Raw genomic sequence first — 22,251 nt, forward strand, 5'->3', positions numbered from 1 at the left:
CTTGGCAGAGCCCCTCTGCTCCAGGAGGGCTGGGGGCACCACTCTGGCCTCTCCACAGTGGCCTCTGTGCCTATGACCTTCCTGTTTCCTCTTACAGCCTCCGGTGACATCTCAGAGCTCGCTGGCTCTGGCACTGGTAGCCAGTCAGGATCCGGGTCATCCCACAGCTCACCAGCACAAGACAGCAGCAGCCCCAGCAGTGGTAGCCAGGCGGCACCGGGGCCATCCCATGACTCCCCAGCGTATGGGGGCAGCAGCAGCTCCAGCTCACCTGGGCCCGACCACACACGACGCCGCTCCCGTGTCCAACGTCGGGCCCAGACACCCTACAGACGGCCCAGAAGACATCAGGAGAGGAGCCGTGCGCCAGCACCAAGTGCTGAGAGCAGCACCCCCGGGCAGGCAGCGCTGGGGACGTCCCACGGCTCCCCAGTACCGGAGAGCAGCAGCCCCAGCACCGGTAGCCAGGCAGCATCAGGGCCATCCCATGACTCCCCAGTGCTTCAGGGCAGCAGCAGCTCGGGCTCACCTGGACCCGACCACAGGCAACGCCGCTCCCGGGTGCAACGTCAGGCCCAGACGCCCTACAGCCGGCCCAGAAGACGCCGGGAGAGGAGCCGTGCGCCAGCACCAAGTGCTGAGAGCAGCACCCACAGCCAGGAAGCGCTGGGGATGTCCCACGGCTCCCCAGTACCGGAGAGCAGCAGCCCCAGCACTGGTAGCCAGCTGCCAGCAGAGTCCTCCTGCCCCTCTCCAGCGCCTGAGAGTGGCAGCCGCTCCAGATGCCGTGGGCCCGTGCGGATGAGGGACCGCTCCCGTGTGGAACGTCGGGCCCAAAACCCTTACAGCCAGCTTGGACGCAGACGCGGGACCAGCCATGCGCCGTCCCCACGTGCTGGCCCTGATCCCCCTCCATCGGTGCAATAAAGTTGGCCGTTGATCTCTGCCTTGGGACACTCCACGCTCATTTGTTAGCTTCTTCCTCCTCTTCTTCTTTTCTCGAGGGGCAGCGTTAGGGGCTGGGCCCAGAGGGTTTTCTTCCCCCGGGGCCTGGCAGCACCTTGCCCACACCTCCCTCCTTGCGGGCTGGCCTTGGCCGGCTGCCCAGCGCCATGGCCCTGTGCTTCGGGCCTCGCTGGACCCGCAGCCGGCTCTGTCTCCCCGGGGAAGGTTCACACCAGTGGCAAAGCTACTTTTCTTTACAATTTCTGCTCAGTGTCATGGCTGCAGTTGTGACATGGAGATTGCTGTAGATGGTCTTGCGACAGTAGCCCCAGCGAGGGACAAAATAAAACCCAACCACTGCAGCAGCGAGACAGCTGTCCCAGGTGTAGAGATCTTCAAAGCCCTGAAATAAATAGTCTTGCCTCTGGCTTCCAGCTGCATGGCATTGCTTTATAGCACCTTACACAAAACCCACAATAAAATACCTCCAACAAGTTACCAAACAGCATTAAGGTTGTCCACAGGATCAGGCATTGGCTTCTAAACCCCCCATTCTTTGGTACCTTCAGCAAACCGCCAGCTCTGATTCAGCCCTCGGTTGGTTTCTGAAAGGGTGACAAAAGCAGCTTCAGCAAGATCAGAGTCAGACCACAAAATCTGCTTCCTTTAGAGATCAGGCCCTGCTGTCTCTGAGCAGCTCAGATCCCCCAACAGCCGCTGGGTCTGCAGGAACTGAACAGCTCGAGTCTGACCAGGGGATGAGGCAAAGCCTGGGGAAGAAGGCCAGCTGTGAAACAGTCTGACAGAGAAGAGGGGAGAGAGAAAATGTGGGGCAATAGAGCTTCCAAAGGAGATCAAAAGAATCAGGGCTTCATGAACCCAATCCATGAACTAGAGGTTCTGTATCTGTACAGATGTTACTGTACTCGGAATGGCAGAACACTACAATCCACTGCCCAGGGGGAACAGAGAAGCTTTGGAGAGGAGCACAGAGCACAGCGCTGCCAACTCTTTAACAGCCAGCAGAGCACACCTCCTCCCGGGGGGGGGGGCAGCTCTAACTGCCACACTGCTGCAGTGAGGACAGGGGAGGAGAGTCAGGACAGCTGCAAAAAGTTCATGAGACTTCTCAAAGGGGAAAAAAAGGAAAGAGAAAATAACGAAGATCTTTTTACCAGGCTGTCTGTGACAAGAGCCATCAAAACATGGGAGTGGGTGATGGACAGCTGGGGAGAACAGTCAGGATTCGACAAACCAGTTCAGACAGCATGAAATCAGAATGAGAAGGAACATTCATCAAAAAAATCACTTCGTATTCTGCTTTGCCCGAGAGGTACCTCTGTGTCACAGGGTAAATATCCCATTCTGCTGCCCAGGGCCAGACCAAGACCGCTCCTTTCCCGAAGGCGACTGCCACAGCCCCGAGGCAGGGTGACCATGGACACCATCTCTTCTCCAGCTGGTGAACCTGGGGAAGAGCAGCTCCCTCTGCTCCCACGCACTGACTTTGGCAGGTATTCGAGTGGGCTGTGCTGCTCACGGTCATGTATGGCAGGCTGGGCTCATGGGCTTGTCAGAGCCCCAGCGGGAGCTAAATCCAAAGCTCAGCCACCCCGACCTTCCTCATCGGCTCTGGTTTCATAGAGGTAATGCGAGTTTTGAAAATAACTCCACACAACTCAGCTTTTGTGCCAGGGATCCCATCTTCAGTAGGGTTTTCCCTCTTTCCTTAAGGAAAAAGGAAAGGGCAGGGGGGAGACGGAGCAACTTGTTTCCCATCCGCGGGGAGCATTTGCTCAGCCCTCCAGCACTGGCAGGCAAATTATCTCTTGGTGCGAGGGCACAGAGTTCAGCACAGTTCTGCCAGCAAAGAGCTTGGCCCAGGACTCCCTTCTTGATCCCTGCTTTCTAACAAGCATCCCACTGCTGAGCCAGGATTCAGAAAAGGGGCACCCACACAGCTGAGGAGGCCCAGGCCCCCACTCCCTCCTCCTGCCTTCCACAGCAGACCTAACACCCAGGAAAAATAAGATCTGGGAGTCATCACACATAACATCTCCTTTATTCCTTACAGCTGACCCTGTTCTTTGCCCCATGGCATTATGGTCAAAATACAAGGTAATTAGCATCCCCCCTGTGGGTACATTCTCCACAAGGTTTTGAAGGGCAGCTCAGAAGCAGAGCTCCATCTAAATGGATCCAGTTCCGAGATCCACATCCCAAAGCTCAGTGGGAAGCGGGCAAGCCAAGTCTTGACAAAAAGTCAGTCTTGCCCAAGAAGCCACCTAGGACACAATTTCCGTGCCCTCTGCCCTGTGCTCTAGCAATTCCCTTTGTCACATCAAAGGGCTGCGATGTCTGACGGTGCAATTCGACAAACTGCTCCCTCTTGTTGCTTTACAGCACTCCTGCTGTCACAGTATTGCCTCCAAAGCTCTCTGTTTCCCAACGCGAGCAAGGCTGCCCCAGCAGTCAGACATCAGAGAACAGGTTTACCTGACGCTTTACAGTCAGCTCCGGCACAGATCAAGCCCTGCACACTTTATGGTGCTACTGGAAGCTCGTGGCTACGGTTCAGGTAGCTGTGCATTTGGACAGGCACAGCCTCGTCCCACCTGCCACAGGTGTCACCAATTTCAGAGCTGTGGCTGCCCTGAACAAGTACCAGACTCGGCCACAAGCACCACAGTAGCATAAAAGAGACAATCCCCGACCCAGAATAATCACGAACTGTGTTATCAGCATGAACTCAGATGAAGACGTCTAGTTTCCACCATGAACTACTTTATCCTTAAGGATCACAAAAACTGAGCGGACCACCTTCAGACAAAAGGCTAGAAAGGGACACCCTAAGACACAGTCAGAGCGACCCTGGCTGTAGTGAGGGAATAAACAAGTCGGACAGAAGCAAAACACCTCTGCCATTTACTTTCCAGAAATACTCAACAATGGAGAATTCTTCCACTAACCGAGGGCTTTTCTACACAATGACCTCTGCAGCCTGGGGCCATGCAGCCGTGCATTCGAGCACATGCACACCCAGGGTGTGCAGGCTGGCAGCTGACACCTTTGCATACTTCTCTCTTCATTGCTGCTGGAACATTTTGACTCCCCAACCCTACGCTCTGGTTCTGCAACAATTCCCCACACAGTCAAACTACAGCTTCAGGCACATCCCATTGCCTGCCCAGGATGGAATCCCCAAAGTGCCACTGCTCCCAATTCCATTTTTCCCGTAGGAAGCAATGGGATAGAGAGGAATGTGTGCAGGCACTTCAGCAATGCACACGGCCGAACCACACAGGAACAGCTGGTGTGATGTGGAAGGTGGTGAGACAGAAGCGAGACCTCTGGGGTTGTCAGCTGCCACTGCAACACCTGGGAATGACAGAAGTGGTAAAGGAGATTCTAACTGCTCTTAAAATACCAAAATACCAAACCTCTTCTGGCCAAAATACTGAGCTTCTCCGATAAGCTGGGGGTTAAAAACAATCCTGCCAAATCACTGATGATTTCATCCAATACACAGAGAGCTCGAGGCTGAAGCGTCTATTTTGCTTGACAAGCAAAGCAGACGCACTGAGAGGGAGGGAGTAAAACACATTAACTACAGACTGAGTGAGAGGGTATCAGAAAACATTCTGATTTCTCAGAAAACCTTCTTTACGATCTCAAAAGCGCATGCAAGGCACTTAGGGGGAATCTTTGGCTGGCTTCTCTTGCCAAAAACAACTGGAGGTTGACAAAACTCAGCACTATGGTGGGCCTGCACCTTCAGCACACACACAAACGTGTATTACCCCAAGGAAACAAGTCCCCCGCCCTCAGAGACCTGCAGGATGTGGGTTTGGTAGCCACTACATCCAAAGGCAGTGGTTAGAAACTGTAACCAAGGCATAGCCAAGACACCAATCAAATGCAATAAAATCACAGAGCAGTAAAAATTCAGCTTTGGTCTAGAAAAAACCCCACCACTATTCTGCACGGTATCACTAACGCTCAGGACAACATTTGAAGGCTTCACCAGATGCCAGATTTCTTTATCGTCACGCACGATGGAGAGCACTTCCCATCTTCAAAGCACACACGCACCGATGTGAAGGGATGTTGCCTGCAGGAAACGCGACCAGGGACACCCGGCACAGTGACTGCAACGCCAAGACAAGCAGTGACACGGGATGGGAACAGCTGGCCAGGGAGCAGCCCTGCAGGAACAGGCCTGGGAGCTGCAGGGAATCAGAAGCTGGATGCACACCGTGTCTCATAAAATGACAGCAAAGGTCCGCGGGATGTCCGAGCCGGAGCAGAGCCTCCAAGGCACGAGCAGCCACCCCTCAGCTCTGCCCAGCACTGAGGAGGCCGCTGGGCACTCGGCTCCACGGGAGCGAGCTCACGGGCTGAACGACCAGCAATCTAGGAAGTACCATGGACACGTAGGAGAAGTGTGGAGCCAACGGAGCCGTCCAGCCTTTGGAGGAACTGGGCTCTGCATTTCTGCAGCAGAGGACCAAAGAGACGGAACACAGCACAAAGACAGCCAGAGAGCTGAGGAGCGGCAGCTCTGCTGAACGCCGGCCGTGAGCGAGACGGGAAACAGCAGATTTCAACAGCAGCAGGGATGCTCCAGGTTAGAGCTCAGGGCAAACTTCCTAGTGTAAAGGCTGATGAAGCACTGGCAGAGGGTGCTTACAGGAGAGGTGGAGACTTTGAGGATTAAACCAACATCTTGCAAGAAGAACACGAGCACATCTGACCCTGCTTGAGGCCAGGAGGCCAGACGAGGGGACAGCCCACGGTTCTCAAACTCTGGGTCACAGGCTGGGGGGCCAAAAGCGGAGCCTTCACAGCAAGCTGTGTACGCACAGCAAGCTCGCTCCCAGCTACCCCAGAGCCTAAACCGGGAGGGATCCTAACTGACAGTCCTCTGCTCTAATTACAGGGCTAATTAACTTTACCACTCGAATGACTCAGGGTGAAAAACCCCACCACCATACACTATACCCCATGAAAGTTCTGTACATTCACTGGTGTTTATATAGCGCCTGACTTCTGAGCACAACCACACTGGAAAATAACAGCAATAACAACTTCAGAACAGCAAGGAATGAGTATTTGTCACTGGTTATTTCACCCATGTACCATCGCTCAGTGTATTGCCTTTTCCTAGACTCTGGACCCCAAAAAATAATCCTTGAAAGATCCTAAAACGCCTCACAAGTGGAATTTGATGCAGAAGTAGTTACACCCCCGAGGTGAACGGCAGCGGTGTTAGTAACGATCAACATCCCAGCAGAACTCCCTGCAGGCTGGGATGAACCTGCTGCACCCAAGGGAGACACAAACCCCATTTGGAAGAACCTCTGGCACCCATCAGCTACAGAAATGCCAACAGTCAGCCTGGGGGATGTGCACAGCCTCGGGGAGGAGGGGCCTTGGGACAGTCTCGTGTGTAGGAGCGGAGCCGTGAGCAGGAGGTTGGGGAAGGACAGGGGCTCCCCCAGCTCCGACTGCGAGGAAGGCACAGGACAGGCAGAATGACCCCCCCACGCCGAAAGGCGAGCTGGCCGGGAAACCGAGGGGAATGGGGCAAAGAGCCACTGATTAATAACGAGGGATTGGTAGAGACTGCGACGGGTTAAACGCTCGTTTAGCTGGAATGCCATTTGCACGCACGGGACTATCGCCTCCAGATCGAAAATTCGGGGTGAAGCCCATCAGGAGGAGGATGGACAAGACGACCCCCTGAGCTCCTCTCCAGGCGTATTTCTGTAAGTCCACGCTCCGTGACAGAAAACCCCCCTGGGTCAGAGCTGCCTGGGCTGAGGCGTTCATGGGAGCAAACTCTGCCCTAAGCTCTGGCAGGAGAAGCAGCCCAGGCAGTTTTTCCCTTGGGCTCTGTCTGCCATCAGCGATGGGATTCAACCATAAAATGGCTCCTTCCCCCACACCAATATCTCACCCCGTGCCGCAGTAGGGATGGGAAGCTGCTCCCAGTGCCCAGCCAAGGCCATCTGGCAGCAGAGCAGTTTAGGCCTTTCCCAGCAATCCCAGTCTCACTCCGGAATCCATTTGGAGCAGTTTGTGATTAAAGGTACCTGCTGGAGATACCTCCCGGGCTCAGGGATTTACAGGGAGAGAGGCAAAATGGAATTAAAATGGCCAGATGAGGCTGGCTCGCTCCTCCACCAGGACAGTGCTGACGGACGTTGCCTTTCCAGCCCCAAACCGCTGCTCCCCCCCCCATTTCAGCTTCCCCCGGGAATTCAGCACCAAGAGCCACCGGACAGCCCGAGGGGCCGCGGGGGGGTGAAGCCGCTTTTCTGGGTTTCTTTTTCCCTTTTCCGCCCAAACCTGCCGCCGTTCCAGGGTCCCGCTGTACTCACCCAGAGCGGCTGCTCCCTCGCAGGGGCGGGGCGAGGCTCCCTCCTCCCGGGGGTCCCCACGGGGGGGCCGGAAGCGGCAAGGGCGGCGGGGGGGCAGGACGGAGCGGCGCTTCGCTCCCTCAGAGGGCGCCGGGCGCGGGGGGGGGCAGTTTCCCCGCTCGCCCCTCCCGGGGCCGGGGCTGGGGGGGCGTCAGGGGGGGGCGGTTCTCGGCGCGGGGCCGGGACGCAGCTTCTGCCCGGTAAAGGCTGCTGGTTCGCCGCCGCTGGCACCGAGGGAGCCGCTCCGCTCCCGCCCGCCCGCCCGCCCCAGTGCAACCGCCGCCTGTTCCCGCCGCTCCCCCGGCCCCGGCCCCGGCCCCGGCAGGCACCTCCGCGGCTGTTGCTGCCGCCTCCGCCCCTGGGATCGGCCTGAGGGGAGGGGCGGGAAAGGAGCCCATTGGCAGCTGGATGGGAGGGGCGGGGCTAGCAGCCCCTTTGGCAGCTGGGGAGGTGGGCGGGGCCAGGAGACTATTGGCAGCTGGGGAGGGGGCGGGGCCAGCAGTCCCATTGGCAGCTGGAGGGGAGGGGCGGGGCCAGCATCCTCATTGGCAGCTGGAGGGGAGGGGCGGGGCCAGCAGCCCCTTTGGCAGCTGGAGGGCAGGGGGTTGGGCCAGGAGCCTAATGGCAGCTGGAGGGGAGGGGCGGGGCCAGCAGCCCCATTGGCAGCTGGAGGGGAGGGGGCGGGGTAGCAGCCCCTCTAGGCACCGTTCCCGCCCCCAACCGACCCTCTCCCTCAGGCCCCAGAGGGCGGTTCCAGTGCAGCCGCCTCCAGCCGGGAAATGCGCTGTGCTGGCCGGGTTTCAGTCACACGAAGCGTTTTTGGCCAAGAAAAGGGCCAACGCAGCCCCAGCGCACACTCTGCAAACCCCGACGCCTGGCACAGGCCTGAGCAGGGGCAGAGGCGGGCGAGCGGCCCTGCAGGAAGGGCTGTGGGTGCCGGCGCCAGCAGGGCCTGTGTGCGGGGCCTGGGGAGCTGGAGAGCAGAGGGATGGCGGGAGCTGGAGCAGCCCCAGGCCAGGCACCGGCCGGGCTCTGCCTGTGAGGAGCCAGGCAAGGCCCAGCAGAAGAGCCTGTGCAGGGCCCGTCGGGGAGTCGGGAAAGGAAAGGGAACTCGTGGCACTGACACCCCCGGGAAGTTTTGTCAGACCTCTGCGGTTTGATCGCTCGAAAAATAAAGAGCATTTCATCCTTGCAGCGTGTTGGGATGTGGGTAAAGCTCACGGGAGGGATGTGCCAGCCACACGTCAGCTGGGACAGCCTGTGATGTGACGAGCACGGCGACGTCCCTGCAAGGAAATCTGCCACAGGCTACGGCAGAGAACTGCGGGAGCTCAGCGAGGGCAGGAGGAAGGAGGTCTCTGCTGAAAGGACCTGAGAAGGGTCTGGTAGGGAATGGGGCCCACGCTCACAAAAAGGTGTTGGATTCATGAGCTCATCTCAAGTGCATCTATACCAATGCACCAGTATGAGCAACAACCAGGGGGAGCTTGAGGCCATGACGCAGCACGAGAACTATGACATAGCAGCTATAACAGACACGTGGTGGGATGCCTCACATGACTGCAGTGCTGCCATCGATGGCTACAAGCTCTTCAGGAGGGACAGACAGGGAAGGAGAGGCGGTGGAGTGGCCCTGTATGTAAGAGAATGCTGTGACAGCTCAGAAATCAAGTATAGTGCTAACGGGGTTGAGAGTGTTTGGATTAGGTTAAGGGCCAATAGAGCAGATCTTGCTGTGGGAGTCTGCTCTAGACCCCCCAACCAAAGCAGTGAGGGGGATGAAGCTTTCTGTAAACAGTTGGGAGAAATCTCGCGGTCACTTGTTGTTCTTGTGGGGGACTTTAACCTCCCAGTATCTGCTGGGATCACAGCACAGCAGAGAGGGAACAATCCAGGAGGATCCTGGAATGTGTGGAGGATAACTTCCTCACACAGCTGGTGAGTGAATTGACCAGGGGAGGTGCCCTCCTGGACCTGCTGCTTGTGAACAGGGAAGAGCTTGTGGGGCAGGTAAAGGCTGGAGGCCGTCTGGGGTGCAGTGATCATGAGATGATTGAGTTTTCGATCCTTGGAGAAACAAAGAGAGGGGTCAGTAAACCTGCCACCTTAGACTTCCGCAGGGCAGACTTTGACCCGTTCAAAAGACTGATTGACAAAATCCCTTGGGAGGCTGCCCTGAAGGAAATGGGAGTCCAGGAAGGCTGGACATCCTTCAAGAGCGGAGTCTTAAAGGCACAGGAGCGGGCTGTTCCCGTGTGCCGGAAAACAAGCAGGCGGGGAAGGAGCGGCCTGGCTAAACAGGGACCTTTGGCTGGATCTCAAGTGATACAGAGAAATGATTACTTGTTTTAAGACTTATTTACTTATAGAAAACTGCTTAGCAACTTATTTACTTACTTCTAGCAAGTTATAGTATTTCTTATAGTATTTTTTAATATTGCTAAGGTTCCTGCTGCCCAGACTGTTCTGTGGCATTTTACCAAGGACTACTGTGTCCATCAAAACAAAGCAGTTTACTGTGAAAATCTACCAAGAACTGCAGTGTTCAGCAAAATATCATGTTTTTGTCCTTGAGGAACAGGTGTGCTCTAACTAGTTGGGCCTCGGTAATGAGTAAAGATAGCATGTATGGACTGTAGAAGTTTCATTGGTTCCCTTAAATAAGATAGGATGAGTAAACCGGCTGAAAAACACTTTTGTTGTTCAAGAAGTTGGCTAAGAGAATCTGTGCACGCTCCGGGGAAAGAAACAAGGTGAGAAAGACTACAAGCCTTCCTCCCAAAGCCCCCTGAAGACGCCCCCCAGGGGGCAATGTGCAGGTGCAAAGAGAACATAAACTGCTGACCCCAGCCTCTAGAACTAACCCAGCCTTACTCATGCATATGCATGTTTGTGTTCTGTAATCCAATGAATATGTATATCCACACTCGATAAGTTTTGGTAAAATGTGCTGTTGGTGTGCAAGCTTTGTGGAGAAATCCCCTTACACCCCGGTGCCGGAGTAAACATACCTGCTGTATAACTCTTTTCGAGTTGTAGACTCTGTTTTCCGCAAATCAAGAACAAAGGCTGCAGGGTGACAACACACAGTATCTCTTGGGGCCTGTGCTGTAGCTGAGGACAAACGTCTGGTGACTTTAAGGGCAGGTAAAGGCTTGTTGTGATCCAGAGAGGTGGGGAATCTGCGTCCTGGGAGATATTTCACACTGCTGGACGCATCCCTGCACAATCTCTTTTAACTGTGAAATTGTCCATTTTGTGCGGAGGGGTTGGACCAGAGACATCCAAAGTCTCTTCCTCCTAAATTTATCCATGTTTCTGTGCTGATCCTGCTGATGGCCCATGCAGTCTGCTTTATGAGGAGTGAAAGGAAGAGAAAAAAGCATTATAAAACACGTAAAATGTGGCAATATTGCTGTCTGCTGCAAGCTGTGCCAGGGAGCAGATGCTAGCTGCCTTTCCTCTTCTAGATGAATTTATTTGACTGGAAAGGCAGCTGCTGTTGCTGTGACGTTGCCAGATGAACCTGTATGTAGACTTGGGGCAAGTGGGACTGTCGAGGGGGGAATTGGGGAGGGCAGGGAGCCCATGCTGGCAGCAGCCCCTGCCCTGCCCGGGGACCAAGCAGGGCTCTGGGAGCGATGTGCTGGGGAGGAGCTCCTTGTATTGCTGCTTTCCTCAAGAGCAGCTGTTTCAGGCTTACCTGGATTATGACCATAATGAGAGAGGGGTTCTTGTTGGGCGTGCATCCCCAGGAAGGGTTGCACTTGATATCTGACCTTGGTTTTCATTTCATACCAGGTGTTTGTAGGCCTTGAAATGTTTCTGTGGGCTCCAGGGGACAGTTAAGTGAAGGAGGGCGAGCGTAGGGTTAGTTCCCAGGGAGACAGGATGTGTGCAAGGGTTAGAGAGTCACAGAATCATCTCGGTTGGAAAAGCCCTTGAAGCTCCTCCAGTCCAACCATGAACCTCACCCTGACCGTTCCCAACTCCACCAGATCCCTCAGCACTGGGTCAACCCGACTCTTCAACCCCTCCAGGGATGGGGACTCCCCCCCTGCCCTGGGCAGCCCATTCCAACGCCCAACAACCCCTTCTGCAAAGAAATCCTTCCTAAGAGCCAGTCTGACCCTGCCCTGTCGCAGCTTGAGGCCATTCCCTCTTGTCCTGGCGCTGGTTCCTTGGCTCAAGAGACACATCCCCCCTCTCTGCACCCTCCTTTCAGGGAGTTGTAGAGGGCGATGAGGTCTCCCCTCAGCCTCCTCTTCTCCAGACTAAACCCCCCCAGTTCCCTCAGCCGCTCCCCATCAGACCTGTGCTCCAGACCCTGCACCAGCTCCGTTGCCCTTCTCTGGACACGCTCGAGTCATTCAATGGCCTTTTGGGAGTGAGGGGCCCAAAACTGAACCCACTCATCGAGGGGCGGCCTCACCAGTGCCGAGTCCAGGGGTAAGATCCCTTCCCTGTCCCTGCTGGCCACGCTATTGTTGATACAAGCCAGGATGCCATTGGCCTTCTTGGCCACCTGGGCACACTGCTGGCTCACTGCAATTGTGGCTGTTGCATGGTTGTATTAAGCCTGTGAAAGCAAGTGCCCAGAGCAGGTAAAGCCACGTTGCACTTTGCCTTTTTTCTTGATGCCGGCTCACATTGTAACTTCCTCGCCCAGCAGAGCTGGTGCCTTCAGGCTGCCCCAGCACCTCTTGGCACAGCCCGTGTGCTGCAGGGAGCTGCACCCGCTGGCCTGGCAGTGGCAAGGAGACCAGCTTGTCCCTTCAGTGCTTCACAAGGCATAAAGAAAGCAAGCTGCTCCTTCCCCAGCACTGCTTCTGAACACGCTGTGGTGCTTTGTAGCTGCCGTGACTGTGCCTGGGGCTCCTGTGGGCTGAGGCTGAAATGCATGTCACGGGCTGGGTTTGTCCCTTCCCTGTGTCCCACTTACAGCTGTTGGTTTTTAATCTTCCTCTCCTTTGCTTCAAATCACAGAACCAGATGTTGGTGTTTGCAAGTGCCCTGCCGGAGAGGTACTGGACCTGCTGGGGCTTTGGATGACCGATTTGCTGTGAAGCCAGGAGCCAAGGAGACCCGTCCCACTGCAAATGGAGCTGCCAAGGGATGCCAGAAGCTGCAAATGCCAACCAAGCTGTTGTGGACCAGGTAAAGCACATCAGGGTTTTCTTTTTTCTTGTCCTGGAGAAGTTGGAGGGAAGGACCACTTGTGGCATTTAGCGCAGCTAGAGCACAACCTGGCTACAGCTGTTATAGATAACAAAAAATATTTCTGTAAATATATATATATAAATGAGCAAAAGGAGGATTAGGGAAAACCTCCCTCCTTTACTGGATGCAGAGGGAAACATGGTAACTAAGGATGAGGAAAAGGCTGAGGTGCTCAACGCCTACTTTGCCTCAGTCTTTAGCAGTGGAACTGGCTGTTCCCTGGACACCCAGCCTCATGAGCTGGGAGATGGGGAGGGGAAGCAGAATGAGGTCATCACAATTACAGAGGAAGTGCTCAGAGACCTGCTACACCACTTGGATGCACACAAGTCTGTGGGACCGGATGGGTTACACCCAGGGGTGCTGAGGGAGTTGGCAGATGTGCTCGCCAAGCCGCTGTGCATGATTTACCTGAAGTCGTGTCTAACTGGGGAGGTCCCATTGGACTGGAAGGTGGCAAATGTGACACCCATCTACAAGAGAGGCAGAGAGGAGCATCCAGGAAACTATAGACCACGGTTCCAGGGAAGGTCATGGAGAAGGTCATCTTGAGTGCTGTTAAAAGTCATATAATGGACAACCAGAGCATCAGGCCTAGTCATCATAGGTTTATGAAAGGCAGGTCCAGCCTGACAAACCTGATCTCCTTCTATGACAAGATGACCTGACTGTTGGATGAGGGAAAGGCTGTGGATATTGTCTACCTGGATTTTTGAAAAGCATTCGACACAGTTCCCCATAGAACTCTCACAGAAAAACTGTCTGCCCATGGCCTGGAGGAGCGAACGGTCTGCTGGGTCAAGCACTGGCTGGATGGACGGTCCCAGAGAGTGGTGGTCAGTGGAGCTCAATCCAGCTGGCGGCCGGTCACAAGTGGTGTTCCTCAGGGCTCGGTGTTGGGACCATTTCTGTTCAACATCTTTATTGATGATCTTGATAAGGACACAGAGTGTATCATCAGTAAATTCGCAGATGACACCAAGTTAAGCGGGAGTGTCGATCTGCATGAGGACAGGGAGGCTCTACAGAGAGACCTGGATAGATTGGATCGGTGGGACAACATTAACGGGATGAGCTTCAACAAGGACAAGTTCCAGGTCCTACGCTTGGGCCACAACAACCCCCTGCATGGCTACAGGCTTGGGGAGGTGTGGCTGGAGCTGTCTGGAAGAGAAGGGTCTGGGGGTTCTGATTGACAAGCAGCTGAACATGAGCCGGTAGTGTGCCCAGGTGGCCAAGAAAGCCAACGGCATCCTGGCTTGTATTAGAAATAGTGTGACCAGCAGAAGCAGGCGGGTGATAGTCCCCCTGTGCTCTGCACTGGTGAGGCCACACCTGGAGTTTTGTGTCCAGTTTTGGGCACCTCAATACGAGAGAGATCTCGAGGTGCTGGAGCGAGTGCAGAGGAGGGCAATGAAGCTGGTGAAGGGCCTGGAGAATAAATCCTGTGAGGAGCGATTGGAGGAGCTGGGACTGTTTAGTGTGAGGAGGAGAAGGCTGAGGGGAGACCTCATCACTCTCTACAGCTCCCTGAAAGGACATTGTAGAGAGGTTGGTGCTGGTCTCTTCTCACAGGTGATTAGCGATAGAACAAGAGGGAATGGTTTTAAACTGCAACAGGGGAGGTTCAGACTGGACATGAGGAAAAACTTTTTCAGAGAAAGAGTGGTCAGACAGTGGAATAGGCTGTCAAGGAGAGGGTGGAGTCCCCTTCCCTGGATGTGTTTAAGGGTTGTTTGGATGAGATGTTGAGGGATATGGTGTAGGGGAGAACTTTGTAGAGTTGGGCTGATGGTTGGACGCGATGATCCCAAGGGTCTTTTTCCAACCTGAATAATTCTGTGATAAGCCTGTTATTGCATCGCGTCATCGTTATGGGTGATAGATCTTACACTAATGGCATCACATTAATGAAAAAGATGAACTTTGGTAGGGACAGGACTGATTTCAGCAGCTGGTGCCCAGGTGCACGGGAGATCTCTCCACCTAATGTGCACACCTAAGCCAGTGACTCTACGACTTAAATGCAGGTATCTTATACATATTCATGAGGTTTCACAATACAAACATACATATTTATAACAAAGTGTAATTAGTTCTAAAGCTTTGTGTCAACAGTTCCTTCTGCCTTATCTGAAATGGGATGCGTATCCTTGAGATGGGAGTCATCTGTTTGGGTCAAAAACGTATGAACATTCTCATGCTCTCTTCCACCTTACCGGAAACGTGATGCGATGCGCATCCTTGAGTGGAGTCATCCCTCTTGGTTCCCATGTTTGATATGCGATGCGCATCCTTGAGTTGGGAGTCATGCTCTTGGATCACAGATGTCCTCCATCTCCGGGTGTCAGAGGCCCAGACTCACTTCATTGAGTCATAAAATGCCCGTATATCTCTTGTCACCCTGGTGCTATATCCTCTGTCCTTGGGGCTCTATCTTTGTTTATGTATGCATGTTTTCTTTTGTTCTCACAGTTCAAAATGCCTCGTTCCCACAGCTCAAAAGGGCTTTAGTTTAAACAGACACCTCTCAAGCTTACTATTGCTAACCATTCTATAGTTATGTGCTTAATTTCTTAACATTTCTATATCACTCCCCCCTTTCCCTTCATGGTTGCAGAATTTATATGATGCAACCTAAAATAAAATATTACTATCAAAACTAAGGTTAGTCTTAACATGTGAATAAACAAGTTACAAATACTTATCATATACTTAAATATGAGTACAGAGCTATCATGCACTTAAATGTGAATACAAAAATGTAGTTCAGGATATAGGTTATAAATGTCTATTACAACGGGCACAACAATCACAACATTGTATGGTCAAACAAGTTACTATTATCATGATAACTATTCCTAGAATTAAAGCAAACAATTGTTTCAGCCACATACCACAGTCTGGTAACCAAGATGTAAGTTTACTCCAAATTTCTTCAAAGCCAAGGGAAGTATCATCCTTTTGTACTTCATGTAATATGCCTATTTGATGTTTTATTATACTCATGTCTGTGTTTATTCTTCCCGTTTCATCTATATACGTACAACAGCTAGTATTTACGACTGCACAGACTCCACCGTGTGAAGCCAACATCATATCTAAAGCCATTCTATTTTGAAGAGTAATTTTAGAAAGTTCTGTAACTTCTCTCTGCAATGCTCCAATTGCATCGGTTATGGCATTCTCAATTTCTTCCATTACACCGGAAATATTTACTATAGCTTTTTCTAATTCACTAACTCCTAGTGAAGGAAAAAGAGTGGAAAGCGGTCGGGCGAATAACTAATGGATTTGGTATATTTCTCTTTTGTCTTCCAATATGTATCCTAGCCCATCCTAGTCCATGCAATTGAGGTAGTATTTTAATTTGGGGAAGGACTATTCCTAATGTACAGGCTCTGGTCCACCACGGGGGTAGTGACTTTCTAGCCACATTCCCACAAAGCCAGTACCAACCTTTCCCTTTTGGGACTTTCCAATACATGTCTCTTAAATTTTCGTGTCTCTTTGGTAGATGAAAATGGAAATACCAATCACACTGAGGATAATTTCCCACCGAGTTATTACCGCGGAGGGTGGTTTTTCGATCTGTGACACACTTGACTTATTCCTCTAATTTAGGAACCCTAATTTCCCAAGTTTGTGGGTCTTCATTTTGTTCTTTAAAGTAATTTCTAGGGGATTCCCAAAGATTATTCCAAGTGGTATTGAAAGGAATGGGAAGGCCAATCAGTGAGAGATTTGCAGCAGAACTGTGTCTTGGAAACTTGGCACATACCCAGCATTTGCTCATACTAACTGCCAATGCTACCCGTTTTATTAGTTGTATATGGGTATTATCGTTCCACAATGTCCCTAAACTCTGTGAGGTTCCCCTTTGGTATATTACCAACTGTAGCAGCAAAATAGTTACCGCCTCCTGAGCCGAAGCTTTAAAGGGGCCTCTTCCTGAGACGTCCATGGTGCTGGGGCTTTCTTGACTCGCGAATAATGTATCCAACGGTCCTTGTCATTTCATTTAACATCAGTGTAAGTTGTCAGCAAAATCTGATAAGGTCCTCTCCATTTCTCTTGTAGTGGTTCAGAAGTCCATGATTTGAGGTAGACCCAATCTCCCGGCTGGAAGGAATGAGCTGGTGAATCAAGATTTAGTGATTTATTCATTACAACAGATTTGTTTATCTCTTGTATAACCTTCCCTAGGAGAATCATGTAATTCGATATATCATTTTCTCCTTGAATTTTCATTTCTCCAGGTAAACCTGGAATCTGATACGGCCTTCCATAAAGAAGCTCGTATGGACTCAGCCGCTGTCTACCTTTTGGCTGGACCCTTATTCGCAACAAGGCTAGAGGTAGAACTTGTGTCCAGTCCATTGAGGTTTCTTGACACCGTTTGCTTATCTGTAATTTAAGGTTATAATTCATCCTCTCCACTTTCCCACTTGCTTGTGGTAGATTAGGGGTATGTAGGTCCCAGGTAATATTCAATACCCTTGATATTCCTGAGATGATAGATGCTATAAAATGAGGACCCCTATCTGATGACATGCCTATTGGAATTCCAAACCTAGGAATTATTTCTTTTAACAATACCTTTGCAACTTCTCGTGCTTTGTTGGTGCGGCAGGGAAAAGCTTCTGGCCACCCTGTATATGTATCTAATAACACCAGTAGGTATTTTAAATTTCTTTTTCTGGGTAATTCAGTAAAATCAATTTGCCAATACTCACCTGGAGCTCCCCCTTCTGTCACCTTTCCAAAGTGTATCTTATTCTGTGTTTTGGGATTGTTCTTACGACAGATTTCACACCTCTCAGTAATTGAACTTACGCTTTCTACCATATTCCGGCCAATTACAAATTTCTGTAAATGTTTTAGAAGATTCAGTACCCCAATGGGCAGAGTTGTGTTCCCTCTTCGCTACCTCGTTTAATAAGGTGTGTGGAATTACTACTAAACCTGAAGGCGTCACAGCCCACCCATTCTCTTTCTTTTCAGCTTCTAATTTCTCAATTAATTTCAAATCCTGTTTATCATATATTGGATGTTCAGGTAAATTTAACTGACGTTCTGGAACTAACGCCTGAACCTCTACTGAGATGCCTTTTCGTGCAGCCCGTTTAGCAGCCTCATCAGCCAGTCTATTTCCACGTTGTTGTTTGCTGTCTCCTGTTTGATGGGCCTTGGAGTACATTACAGCGACTTCCGCAGGTAACTGTACACTTTCGAGAAGTTTTAGGACTTCCTCTTTGTGTTTGATTGCTGTCCCTTGTGAGGTTAAGAGCCCTCGTTCCTTCCATATAGCCCCATGGGCATGAATTACTCCAAATACATACTTTGAATCAGTCCAAATATTCACTTTCTTTTCTTTGCTCAGTTCTAACGCTCTAGTTAAGGCAATTAATTCAACCTTTTGAGCAGATACGTTTGGTGACAGTGGTTCAGCTTCTATGACATCAGTCACAGTAGTCACCGCGTATCCGGACGCACGCTGTCCATTCACAATGGAGCTGCTTCCGTCTGTATACAATTCTAAGTCGGGATCAGGTAAGGGTGTATCTTTTAGGTCTGTCCTACTGGCATACACTTCTTCAATAGTTCATAGACAGTCATGCTCTAAATTCTCCCCCTCATTTAGCTCAGCAGACAGGAAGGTTGCAGGGTTCAATACAGCTGTTGTTTTCAATTTAGTGTCATCCTGATCCAACAGGACAGCTTGATACTTAAGCATTTGGCTTGGAGATAGCCAATGATTTCCCTTTTGTTCCAAGACTGTAATTACCATGTGGGGCACATATACAGTTATGTACTGCCCTAGGGTAAATTTCCGGGCCTCTTGTATTAATATTACTGTTGCTGCTACTGCCCTCAGGCATCCTGGCCACCCCTGACTCGCAGTATCTAGCTGTTTGGAGAAATAAGCAACTCTCGGCGTAAGGGCCTGAGAAATTGTGCCAGCACCCCTAAGGCTATTCCCTTTTTCTCATGCACAAACAGTTCAAAAGGCTTCTCAATATTTGGCGATGCTAGCGCCGGTGCCTTTAACAGCGATTGTTTCAGTTCCTTGAAGGACTGTCTTCCCTCTTCGGTCCATACTAAACAGGAATCAGCAGAGGTTTTTAATATCTCATATAACGGTCTTACCATCAGTCCATAATTGTCAATCCATAAATGACACCAACCAGTCATTCCAAGGAAAGTTCGCAGTTCTCAGAGAGTCCTGGGTTCTGGGAGTTGACAGATGGCTTCCTTCCTTTCAGCTGACAGCTGCCAGTGTCCCTTAAAAATCTCAAAACCCAGATACATTACAGTTTCTTGGGCAATTTTAGCTTTTTCTCGTGACACCCGATAGCCACTCATCCCCAGGAAATTCAGAAGGCTAATAGTTAACTGCAAACATTCCTCCTTGGTCTTTCCAGTTATTAGGATATCATCCACGTACTGTGGAACAATGCCCTCCTGATTTTCTAATCGCCAAACCTCAAGTTCTTTAGCGAGCTGGTTCCCAAAAATCGTCAGGCTGTTCTTAAATCCTTGTGGAAGCACAGTCCAGGTGTACTGAGTCTTTCTTCCTGTTTCTGGATTTTCCCATTCAAAGCAAATAGGTCTTGGCTTTCTGGTGCCACGGGGATACAGAAAAAGGCATCTTTTAAATCTAGTACAGTAAACCATCCTTGTTTATCCGTCAGTGTGGTTAGCAAGGTATAAGGGTTTGCCACAACTGGATGGATATCCTGTACTATTTGGTTGATGGCTCTGAAATCCTGAACCATTCTATATGTTTTTCCATCTGATTTCTTTACTGGCAATGTTGGGGTATTATATTTGGACTCACATTCTCTTATTGAACCATATTTTAAAAACTTTTGTATGAGGGGTAACAATCCCAATCTAGCCTCAATTTTTAAGGGGCACTGTTTCAGTCTTACCAGTGTCGAATCTGGTTTTATATCTATTTTCACAGGTTCAGCTTTCCGGGATCTCCCCGGTACCTCTCCAGCCCAAATGAGAGGGATTACCGCTTCTTCTATTTCTTTTGGAATTTCTTCTTTATTCACTTTGTTTTCCTGTGACAAAAATATTGAAGCCTGGACATATTTAGATTCTGGTATTAATACTTCTACATCTCCATCTTTAAATTTAAGCTGGGCTTCCAATTTTTCTAACAGATCGCAACCTATTAGCAGCTTTGGAGCTCCTGGTAAGTAAAGGAATTCATGAGTTACCCATTGTTTCCCAATTTTAAACTTTAGTGCCTTGAAAAATGGTCTTTGTTCTGCTTTTCCCATTGCACCAATAATTTTTATCATATTATCTCCTAATTCATGTTTCTTTGTGTTTAAAACTGAAAAGGTTGCCCCTGTGTCCACCAAGCACTCCACTTCCTCATTTCCCAGCTCAATTGTAACCAGAGGCTCTGCTGGGGAAGAGTGCTCCAGTCCCCTTCAGTCCTCTAATGTTACAATAGGTGCTGCTCCTTTATTTCTCGCTAGTACTGAGCATTCTCTTTTCCAGTGTCCCTTCTCTTTACAGTAAGCACACTGGTTCAGACTCAAAGTCGGATTCGGCAGTCCCCTTCCGTTCCCCTTGCCTCACATTCCACCTCTCACGTTTCCAAAACACCCTCGACTTTTCTGAATATCCTCCAAAACTGCTACCAACTTAGCATTAGTCCTCTTTTTCTGCTCCTCTCTGTTCCGATATGCCACCCAGGCCACATCCAGCATCCTCCCTAAGTCTCTAGCCTCTGTCCCCTGCAGTTTCTGTAACTTCTGCTTGATGTTGTCCGATGCCTGCCCCATGAATAAAGAGGCCAGCTGTCCTGTCCCTTCCTCTGACTCAATATTCAGGGTAGTGTACTTTCTGGCTGCCTCCTTTAGCCGATTTAAAAAATCAGTTGGAGATTCGTCCCTATTTTGTTTAATTTCATATAATTTAGACCAGTTAACAGCTTTTGGAGTTGTGTGCCGTATCCCAAATACAACTAATTTCTGGTACCGTATAATCATTTCTCTATCATCTGGATTACTGGGATTCCAGTTTGGATCTTCTGTGGGGAAGTGCTGGTCCCCTCGCCCCTGCAATGCGTTTGAGGCTATTTGAGCTTGCAGATGCATTCGCACTGCCCTCCGGATCATATCTTGCTCAGTGCTGTCAAACAATACTTGTAGTATTGCTTCTATGTCCTGCCAATCTGGATTTTGAGTTTTAATCATCATTTCAAATGCACTGTCGATTTTTTCTGGGTCATCCCTATAATTTCCGGCAGCCAATTTCCAATTATTTAAATCAGTAAGCGAAAGTGGAACTTTTACAAAAAATGGACCATCATTTCCAACTGCCTGCCGTAAGGGGGCTTGTAAGGAGGTTTGCAACTCCGGCCTCTGCCTACTCCGAGTTCTTTCTGAGATGGGCGTAAAACTCCCCACTTCTGCTTCCACTATATCCGCTCCCTCATCATCTCCTTCCTGCATTAACTCATCTTGCCTGCCCATTATCCGTAATCTTGGTGCAGTCAACAGCTCTAAATCTTCTTCTATCTCCTCCCGAGTCAATTTTAAACACCTCTGCCCTATGCTACATGCAGAACAGCACCTTTTTAGTTCCGTCTTATCCTTTTTATCTTTTTCTAATGCCAGAACAAGAGGATCTGCCGGGGCAAGATTAATCCCACACTCTTTCTGCCACTCTGGATGTTGCCATAGCGTGAAAAACATATCAGCATACATTACTTCATCCCACTTTCTTTCCCTTCTTAGAAAAAGCATCAGCTGCAACAAGGTATCATAGTTTAAGGTCCCATTAACTGGCCACTTTTCTCCTTCACCTAGCTTATATAGAGGCCACCACTGATTGCAATATTTTATCAAATCCTCCCTTTTAGGAGACCCTTCAGGAGGACCTCCAATCTTTTTACAGTGTTGTAGTATACACCCTAAAGGTGATTCCTTTAGTATTCCACCCGTAGAACTCCCAGCCCCCATTATATAAAGTAAAGGAGATATATATATATACAAAAACAAAATAGCAGCGAGAAAAAATGTGTACACAATAGCAGCAAAAAAATATGCACATAAGAAATATAATATTTAAACAAATATTTATCAATCACTTTGTCCGTCTCCGGCTGCACCTCTCACGACATGAAAGAACCACGGATCTGGACTCCGCACTCGCTTCGTACTTAATTGTACGTCTCACGTTTCACAATCTCACACACAATTCACACAATCATACAAGTTTGAGAGCTCAAAACAGTTGTTCCACAGCAGCTGCCAAACAGACCAGACAAAATTCACTTTGTACAAAGTTATCATATGCTTAAGGAGCCATATCCCCCTTACGGGTGCTTTCCCTGTTTATCCTGCACAGCTATGCACCTGCTACTTATAAGCAGGAAGCCAGGAAAACAAAAATTTCTAGAATCAGAAAAAGAATGCCTTGACTTACAATTTGAAGTTCTTACTTCTGGCCCTTCAGTGCAGGGATCAGGGTTCCTCTCCAAGAAATCCCCAGTGCTGGCCGAGGTTCCGTGATCCCAGGATCTGTCGAGCTTCAGAAGCAGAGTCCCATCTGGGTCGCAAAAACTGATACCGAAAAAGCTCGTCGAAGAAAACTCTCTAAAACTCAAAGTCAGAGTGTTAGAAAGCGGGCATTC

General features: G+C 50.4%; 1 protein-coding gene across 1 annotated transcript in view; it reads left to right on the top strand.

Moving 5' to 3' along the window:
* The window catches only part of LOC141919150 (E3 ubiquitin-protein ligase PHF7-like), a 156,030-nt gene that overhangs the window by 85,181 nt on the left and 48,598 nt on the right, over nucleotides 1–22,251 (top strand). The gene's annotated exons all lie outside the window — the stretch shown is intronic.

The sequence above is a fragment of the Strix aluco genome, unplaced genomic scaffold, assembly GCF_031877795.1.
Source record: "Strix aluco isolate bStrAlu1 unplaced genomic scaffold, bStrAlu1.hap1 H_2, whole genome shotgun sequence".
Classification (NCBI taxonomy): Eukaryota; Metazoa; Chordata; class Aves; order Strigiformes; family Strigidae; genus Strix; species Strix aluco.